At 36.1% G+C, this 9,722-nt stretch overlaps 1 long non-coding RNA gene across 1 annotated transcript; it reads left to right on the top strand.

Annotated features, from left to right (window-relative positions):
- Positions 1-256: 256 nt before the first annotated feature.
- On the top strand, positions 257-2,045 carry LOC113335465. The gene is made up of 2 exons (XR_003353361.1): positions 257-599; positions 1,304-2,045. It is a non-coding gene; the product is annotated as an uncharacterized LOC113335465 (long non-coding RNA).
- Positions 2,046-9,722: the final 7,677 nt, after the last annotated feature.

The raw sequence follows: 9,722 nt of genomic DNA, 5'->3' as shown, positions 1-9,722 counted from the left end.
CGTTTGTTTTCCATTTTGAGTCAGATCTGACTCGATCTCTGATTCAGACATAACCCCTGACTCGGACTCATTTGAGTCAGGTAATAAAATACCCCTGACTCATGAGACCAAACCACTGACTCACTTATTTCCGAGTAAGATGAATCAGATCTGACTCAAAACAAACATATCGACTCAGATCCAGATGAGTCAGGTGATTTCACTCAGATCCAGATGAGTCAGGTGATTTCACTCAGATCCAGATGAGTCAGGAGTAAACAAACATGGTGTAAATCTCTTTAGCTCTACTTTTTTTAATGGAAACCTCTCGAACTCTTATTTACACCAAAAATGCTTTCGTAAATTGCGAGTGCAAAACCTCTTTTCCAATGAGAGTCGCTTTCCCTTCTCAAACCGGTTTATCTTCGAGCTTTTTCAAAACCCTAACTAGAATCTTCATGTTTCCAGCAACTTTTCTCGGCTAGATCTTTGATTCCACCGGCCCTTCAAGTTCGTCTAGGTTTTGTTTACTATATTGTTGTGATACCCTCTCCTATATCCATGAGATCTCTATTCTAATCAAGGTTTCTGCTGCCATGCTGTGTTTGGTCTCAATAGAGGTAAGCTTTTATCCTCATCAGGTTACTTATTTGGATCTTAATCATCTTTAATCCTAAATCAATCAATTTTATCCATCGATTGGCAAGTTTTCCCCTCATCTGGTTATTCATATTGATCCAATCCGGTCTTCTTTGATTAATATCAAATCAGATTTATATCCCCAAATTAACTCCAGATCTATTTTCATCGTTCTCTTAATTTTTCATATCAATACCCTTTTTATCCCTTTCTTTTGTCTGCTATTAATTCTTATTCAGGCTCTCATAATCCAAAACTGATTTCAATCCCTAAGTTCTTCTAGCTGTAATTAGCTTGCTTGTGGTTGTTGTGTTCAGGTTCTGTCTTGTTTTCTATTGCTCACCAGGGTCTTTCTCTGATCTGGTGGAATCTCTCGGCTAACCTCTTTGTCTCTTTGAACCTGTGTCTTGTGTTTGGAAAAAAAAAAAATTTGTCTGAACCACCACCAGATTTTCCTGTTTCAGTTTTTCTCGTTTGGTTTTTTCGTTTTGTTGGTGCTCTCTTGCATGTGTTTTGTATGTCGGTTTGATGGTTCATTCGGGTTATCTGTTAGGGTATCTGGTTTTTTCCCTTTTCTTTTAGATTTGAATTCTATCATATGATTTATGTCTTAAGGCATGAAGCTAGTACTGCTTTTGGTTTGGAATTGTTAGTATTGTTTCTGAGGATGATTTGGGATTTTTAGGAGGTTTCTACTTGAACTTCTTAATTCTATAACTCTATCAAAAGAAGACTGATGAAAATGCATGAGCATTACTCAAAGAAGATTCAATTTAGTTACATTGGGGGCTTCTCATACCAAATGATGCTAGACGAAATTTATATAGCCAGGGGTGAACAAACTGATGAGGAATTGATTTCTTACAGCCAAGTTGAGATTTAGGCCACTTAGATGATTACTTGCTATGGATTTCCTGTTGCTAAACGATCAAGAATAGGAATTTTGACATCGTCATTCAAGACAAAGCTCATTGCCATAATTCCTCAGCAGGCAGCAATAATTCATCTACACTGAGTTTCTCCAAGACATTGGATTCCAAGGAACCCTATGGGTATTTTCTTAAGTTTACTTTATCACAACATAGTGCAGCAAATTCTTAATTTTGCTCTATGGGCCGGTGGAATCTCACCTTTTATTTGACTACTGCTTTAGCTGTTTATTTGTTTCGTTCAAGTTGTAATTTTGCTTTTTATAGTTGTCTTAGTGTGATAGATCTTAAATTGTGTTGTTTAAGCTAGATTTTTCCTTTTGGGCTAGCTTTTCCTTTTGTGTATTAGCGCTAGCCAAGGATTTCTTTCTATAGTATTAGGTCGTTGTTAGTACAATCTTAGGGTAATTTTCTTGCTCTATCTCTGAATTGTAAAGTTATTTAGATACTCACATCTAAATAGCTCCACAAACAAGGATTTCATTTTTCCGCATGTCATATGAAGATTCAAGCACAAAAAAACAGAGATAGACCGGTAACATATGAGCTTTACATCTCAGCATCCGGATTCAAATTCCAGAACAACACTTCGGACCAATCGCATCGAAACTCACTATCAACAACCAAGTTCCACCGGGCACTATCGTGTCCTTCAAAAATACAGTTTTTCTTGTGGAAAGCTTTGAACGAGGGCCCTTCGACACTTTGACCCATATCCAACTCGCCAAGATTGACATCTACCCCGATACAGTTCTGATCCGGAGACCGTTGCTCACATTCTGCTTCACCATCAAGTTGCTGAAGATTTTAGACACTCTGATGCAATTGTAACTGATAAATCTTTTGGTATCTCATGCCCTCATATAATAGCTCTTTAGTAGTTTAATAAATTTTATGCTTCAAAAAAAAATACACCAAAAAAGAGTTTTGACAAACATTGCTTGCAATTTCCTTTTTATTTTTTATTTTACGGTCCGCGGGTTATAACCCATCTACAAAAAACCCATCCAAACAAAAGTGATACAAAAACCCCAAATATCATAAACTGTCTAAACTACCCTCCCCTAATTCAACCCAAAAGAAACTGAGAAAGAAAACGACCCACTAACGGAAAAAGTTTCTTAAAACCTCCGCTCCTGTTCGTTCAAAATCATTCTGTTCGTTCAAAAATCAATCCGCTCCTGTATTGATTCAAAATCAATCTGCTCATCCCTAAGCCAAAATCGTTCAAAATCAATCTGTATTCGTCATCATCTTCTCGATTTTACCTTCTTCTCTTATTCTAAGGTTGCGTATTTCAACCACTGCTACAAAATCTGACCTAATTTTTCAACCACAAATGGTGAAGAAACAAAATCAACAGGCGAAAAAGAAAGATGAAAAGCTAAAGAAAATAGCGAAACCATCTCCTAAAGGTAAGAAATCGAACTTGCTTTCAAGTTGATTTCGAGTTTGAATTCAAAAGATTATTAGGTTTCATTTGATTTATGGGTTGGTTTTCTGTTTGCTTTTAGGTTTCATTTCTTAGGTTAGGTTCTGTTTTCATTTGGTTACATCGTTTCTTTGGTTTAGGTTTAGGTTTCAGTTTGTTTGATGTAACCAAATGAAAACAGATTTCAATTGTTTGTATATTTGATGCAACCAGATATTTTTTTTTCTATTTGATGAAATCATATTTCATTTGTTGTTTATTTGATGAAACCAAAGTATAATCTGTTTTTTTTATGAAACAATTCTGGGTTTCATCACTTTTCATTTGTTAGGTTTAGGTCTGCAAGAATGATGTAACAGATTTGCGATGAAACCAGATATCATTTTCTGTTTCTTAATGAAACCCAAAATTGGTTTCATCATTTTTAGTTATTGGTTTACTTCTAGAGTTGTTATTGGCTGTTGATTTGAATTCAAACTGTGGAGATTGGCGCTATGTTACGTAATCTTATGGTTTCATACAAGTTTCAATTATGCTTATGGTTTCATCACTTTGTTCGTGCTTATGGTTTCATCATTACAAGTTTATGTCTTATGGTTTCATCATTATTATTTATTATTCTCTTATGGTTTAATTTTGGTTTCACAATAGGTAAAAAAAGAGATAAGGAACCATACAGGTGCTCGTTGCATCATTTGTGCGAGCTAGCAGTGAAAATTAAGGAGTTGATAAAAAATAAGCAACTGCATTTGAAAGCTCTTAAATCATGTCCTTTCTGGCGTTTCTTTGAGCCGTTCTATGATGGCGTAATGAGCAAAGATGAGCTCATCAAAAAGACAAAAGCAGTAATAATGTTTTTAAGTACAATTGAAAACAGACTTGATGGTAAGCTCCCGTATTGTTTCAAATTAGCAAGATCAAGGAAAATGATTTTGCGGACAATTCCAGAACATTTTGCTGTGACTTTTGGTTTCCAAATGGTGAATTATGTAGAAGCAGACGACATTGATGAAGATCTGGTTAAAAAGGTTAACGTCTTTGTGGCTAATTATTTTGCTGGAAATAAAAAGACAAAAAAAACCGATATTGAAAAGCGTATGCTGGAAGCCGCAAATGATGAAACCAGAGCGGATGACTTTGTCAAGTTTTTCGTAATGTTTCTGTTGGTTTCAGTATTTGTCCCTAACAAATGTGGGCAGACTCTCGCAGCAAAGTACTTGTATATGGTGTTTGATATGAACAAGGTGTGCTGGCCGGAAGTCTTCCATGACTATGTACTTGATTCGATAATGACAAACAGAACAGACGTAGAAAATGTTGTTGGTTGTGTAATATACCCTCTGGTAAGTTAAGATTTGTTCTTTTTTTCATAAGTTCAGTATTTTTTTCAATAATGGTTGTTGAATATTAAGCGACTTGTTTTTGATGATTAATTTGAATATTGGTTGTTTTTTTTTTTTGCAGTATTGGTTGGCAGAGATGACAAAGATCGCACAAAGAAAGCATGGGCTAGACAAGTATCCGAGGTTTGCTAGATGGAACCTTAGCAACATCTGTCAACAAGTATTGTCTAACTTTGAGAATCTTGAAAAAAAACAGAACTTTGGTCTAAGGTAAATATTTACTTAGAAGATTTACTTTTCTGATGGAACCAATTTTGGTTTCATCAAAAATTCTAGCTGAATTTTTGTTTCTTAGATAACTTCGAGGGTTTTATTTGATATTTTTGTTAGACAATATTCGAAATCTTCGAGGGTTTTATTAGATTATTGCTATGAGTTGTTACCATTACTTGTTACCATTAAAAATGCTATGCTTGGTATGTCGTCTGTTTTATTTTAAACGAATTTTGGTAAATATTTTCTTGTTCAGATTTACTTTTTTGATGAAACCAGTTTTGGATTCATCAAATTTTTTAGCTGAAACCAATTTTTCTTGTGTACTGCAGGAGAATATTGGTCACCGAAAGGGATCATTCTTGCTTCAGTATGACGAATCAGAAATGCGCTTGGCTGATCCCGTAGATGAAGTGGAAATTGTTGTGCCAGATGAAGAAAATGAAGTGCCGGTCAAAGTGCAAGAGAAGAAAATGTTGGTGCTAGCAGTGAAGCTAACTCCTTCAAAGCCAAATACCAATTTGCGCGATCATTGATTGAAAAGCTTAGGACCAATGCTACATATGTTCTTTCTGAAGAAGAAGAATCACTGCTAGCAAAATATGATGCCGAGGACAGGGAACAACAACTGGTACAAAGATAGATTTGATTTTTCTTAGTAACAATTGAATTACTCGCATATATTACAATTTTCTTATACATTTCATCATTTTTTTGATGAAACCAGATTTGGTTCCATCATTCTTTTGATGAAACCAGATTTGGTTTCATCATTTCAAGTTAATGTTTGTTTGATGAATTGGCCAGTTCTTTTTATTCTTTCAGAAGTTTTTGATTTTTACAGCATTAGGTTTTGACACAGGAAGATGAAAAGTAAAATAACTTAGGTATCTTAATATTGCAGGTGATAACAAGGGATGTTAACATGATAAATCAACAAGAATCTGAACAAGAGCAGGTCATATCTTCTTCGTCGAAGACAGTCACCGATGATGAACAAGAAGGAGATGGTACTGAGTTGACTCCAAATAATATCGAGGATATCAAGGTGGCAGAGCGGGTTGAATCTGAAATGGAGAAAGCTACTTCATCGATGCCAGTCACCAATGATGAACAAGAAGGAGAGGGTACTGAGTTGACTCCAAATACCGTTGAGGATATCAAGGTGGCAGAGCGGGTTGAATCTGAAATGGAGAAAGCTACTTCATCGATGCCAGTCACCAATGATGAACAAGAAGGAGAGGGTACTGAGTTGACTCCAAATACCATTGAGGATATCAAGGTGGCAGAGCGGGTGGAATCTGAAATGAGCAAAGCTTCTTCGTCGATGCCAGTCACCAATGATGAACAAGAAGGAGAGGGTACTGAGTTGACTCCAAATACCGTTGAGGATATCAAGGTGGCAGAGCGGGTAGAATCTGAAATGAAGCAAATTATTGAACAAGAAGAAAACGAAACTCAATTTGTAATTGATGAAGATGTTATCAGGAAAATGGAATATGAATACAATAAGAAAGGTTGTTCGTCGTCAAAGCCAAATGTTGGAAGCGTATACTACTACTCAGCTGTAAAGATGGCGAATGATTTACTTGAGTTAGAGAATGAACAACCTGGATTTGATTTAGGACTGTCGCAGTGTGACAGTCAAGAGAAAGGACATGGAGAACTCAGTGCTGCGCAAAGGATGAGTAACATGGTTACAAGAATGAGGGAAGACAGAAGGAATTTGGTTCCACCTATCAGAATGCAGGATTACAACACCAGTGTGAAAAAAAGAAGAAAGGTTACAGCTCGTAAGTGCAAGGAGAACAAGAAGGTGCAGGAAGTACAGGGGGTGAAGTTGAAACCAGTTGATAACTTGAAGATCTTGAAAGTACTCAACAGAAATGAGAAACCCCTCGTGACCACTTTTTTCAGAAAGAATAATGAAAGGTAATTGGGAAATAACTGATGTAACCAAGACTGGTTTCATCAAAATTTTGTTCCAAGTTATGCATTGTTTCTCCTTTTTTTATCCATCATTGACTAGCTTTTTAAAAATAAAATTAACAGGTCAACGGCGTGGGAGCATTTAAATCTTCAATTACATATATCGGGGAAGATGATGGATAATTTGATGAGAGAGGGTGACGTCGCAGGAGACATTATAGAGTTCTACATTTTGAAGCTGCAAAACAACATCAAAAAAAATAAGTTGAAACAAGATGGTTCTCCAAAGTACCAGAGAGCTGTGTTTATAAGCACATTTGCCTATGTAAGTTTACTCCGAAATTGTTTAATGTAAATTTTTTGGCATAAAAAATAGTTGTGGAAAACAAAAAATGATGTTGTTTATATGGTTAATTTTGATGGAACAAAGTTTGGTTTCATCAAACTTGCATGTTTGTAACTAATTAAGGAGCTTTTATCTGGTATTTTGTTTCAGACATGTCACTCATTAGGAAAGAAATGTGGTGCTGTAATAGAAGGCTTCATCGACAAAATGGATTATAGCGTGCGGTTTTTGTTCGTTCCGTTGCTGACATCACTTGGAGATGTAAACCATTGGACATTGCTTACTTTTGATTTTGAAACCGGGGAATTTTATCACTACAACTCCTTGGCTTCCACGGGAGAGGAATGCAGAAAAAGTGCTGAAAGCATGAAACAACGTATAGTATCAGCATTTGCACAGCACGACGCAAAGCTCCCCTGTGATCAGCAGGCAAGTCAGCCAACAACATACTCTTTGCACAACCCTACATGTTGTGAACAAATAGGGTAAGTTATGTTTGGAAGTTTATATTTCACATATGCATATGCTTGAAATCATTACATCACTTGTAACCGAATGCTTTACATATAGATACTAATATCAGAACACTCTCAGCTAGTCACTTTGTAACAATTGAGACATTGTTTTGGTTTTTCAGGAACGATTGTGGCCTGCATGTTTGCTATTACATGAAGAGCCTCTTGAAAGGAAACATGTCTAAAGATGATATACGAGAAAAGGTGCATAATATGAGACCAAAGTTGGCGTTGAAGATACTCCTTGACAATATAGAATAATACTCGCATGTCGTGCCAGTCCTATTGAACATTCAGTTTTAGTTGAATTTTAAATTACTTTTGAAATGGTTATTGTAATGATGATACTCCTTGACATACAGTTCTCCTTGCAGATTCAAGTTTTAGTTGAAGTTTAATGTACTTGTGAAATGGTTACAGTTTATATAAAAAACGATTTCGTGCTATTTCAGTTGTATTTCCTTAAAAGCTTATGTCTACAAAAATATGATGTCTCATTTTTATAAAAACTATCCATAAATGATGTGTCATATATTTGCGGCACCAATAAACAGTAGACAAAACATCATCTACTGTGTTGTCAAAAAATATAGAAGAAAAAGTGACAGTAAAACAATGGTTCCACCAAAAATAAGATAAAACCCTTTCTGGTTTCATCAAAAAAATGATGAAACCCTTTGTGGTTTCATCAAAAAAATGATGAAACCTGATTCGGTTACACCAAACTATAAAGGCCTGTAAAAATTCTGAAAAACTTAAACTTAATCAAAATTATTATTCTTAGTCAAAATATAAAATGAAAACACCTGCAGCATATTAACTTCTAAAACAAAAAATATGAAATAGTAAATGAAACACATATTGTAGTCTAGCAAACGAAACTAAGAGTAAAATTCGATGACTTGCAGGAACCACATATTGTAGTCTAGTCGAAATGGCCCCAAGTTCTCATGAAATCTGACGAGAAGGGCATGTCCGTTTATTATGGGTGGTCAAAACATTGAAGGAACCACAGGTTCTCATCTTCTTATTGGCAACTGAACCTGTATTAGGAATCCTCTTCTTCTTCGATGGACGTCCTGGTTGTGGTCCATTATTCGGACCAAAAACCATCGATTTCGGCGACACTGTCACGGGCTTTTCGACTGTGGGAACACGATTGATTGCATGTTTATACGATTCTCGGTAGAACTTTACTGTAAAATAGTGCTCAACATAATTGTAAGGATCTTCTCCATTCACCATGATGCAACGGACAACATGGGCACACGGAAAACCGTCAATACGCCAACGGTTGCAAGAACATGTTCTTCTTTTCAAATCGACAGTCTGTGTTAATGAAGCATGAACTTCAAACACATATTCCGACGACTTGGTGACTTGGTAGTTACATCCATGCATCTTGTTGTCGTGGAGTAGAGCTTCATATTCTGGACATAGAGTTTGACGCCATTTCATTAAGTTAGCAGAGTCCTCACGACGTTTACACATTTGGTCCATTAGCTTCACCCTGATCTCATCAACCATGATGGCTATAGGCTTCTCTCTCTCTCTTCAACGACCGAACCATTGAAACTCTCAGCAATATTTGAACACAACCTACCATATCGTCGACCCTTGAAGAAAAAACTTGCCCATTTATCAAGAGGAGCTCTACTTAGATAGTCTTGTAACTTCTGATTTTGAACCTTCCTCAACTTATCCCAATTCTCTGAAAATTCTTTATGAGTAGAAGCATACGCACATTTCTTAAACAGTCCCAATACATATTTGTTATAAACTTTGCAACTCTTTGGTAAGCATGTATTGATATTGCATTCCATATGCCAGTAGCACCAACCATGAAAAGCCTCAGGAAAAACAATAGGAATTTGTGTTACCAATCCAATACCTCGATCACTCACAAAAGTAAGCTTTGGTCGCAAAGGAGAAAGGACTTTCTTCAAATTATCCAAAAACCATTTCCAGTTCGCTTCATTCTTCGATGAAACCACACCATAAGCAAGAGGGAAGATTTCTGTAACATGAACAGAAAGCATAACACAAGCATAAGATGGGATGAAAACCAAACATAAAAAATGATGAAAACCAACATAAAAAAATGATGAAACCAACATAAAAAAATGATAAAAACCTTACCATCATTTCCGGTTAGACCTGTTGCTGCCATCATATGACCAAGGTACTTGCTTTTCAAGTGAGCCGCATCAACGAATAATACAGGACAACATAAATTGAATCCACGACTACAAGCTTCAAAACAGATAAACATCCTCTGAAATTTATGGATCCCTTCTTCAACTTCCAAAACCACGTGAGAACCAGGATTGGTTTCAA

Source organism: Papaver somniferum, unplaced genomic scaffold (genome assembly GCF_003573695.1).
Source record: "Papaver somniferum cultivar HN1 unplaced genomic scaffold, ASM357369v1 unplaced-scaffold_148, whole genome shotgun sequence".
Classification (NCBI taxonomy): domain Eukaryota; kingdom Viridiplantae; phylum Streptophyta; class Magnoliopsida; order Ranunculales; family Papaveraceae; genus Papaver; species Papaver somniferum.
The sequence above is the reverse complement of the archived record's forward strand: the minus strand, read 5'-3'. Positions and strand labels throughout refer to the sequence as shown.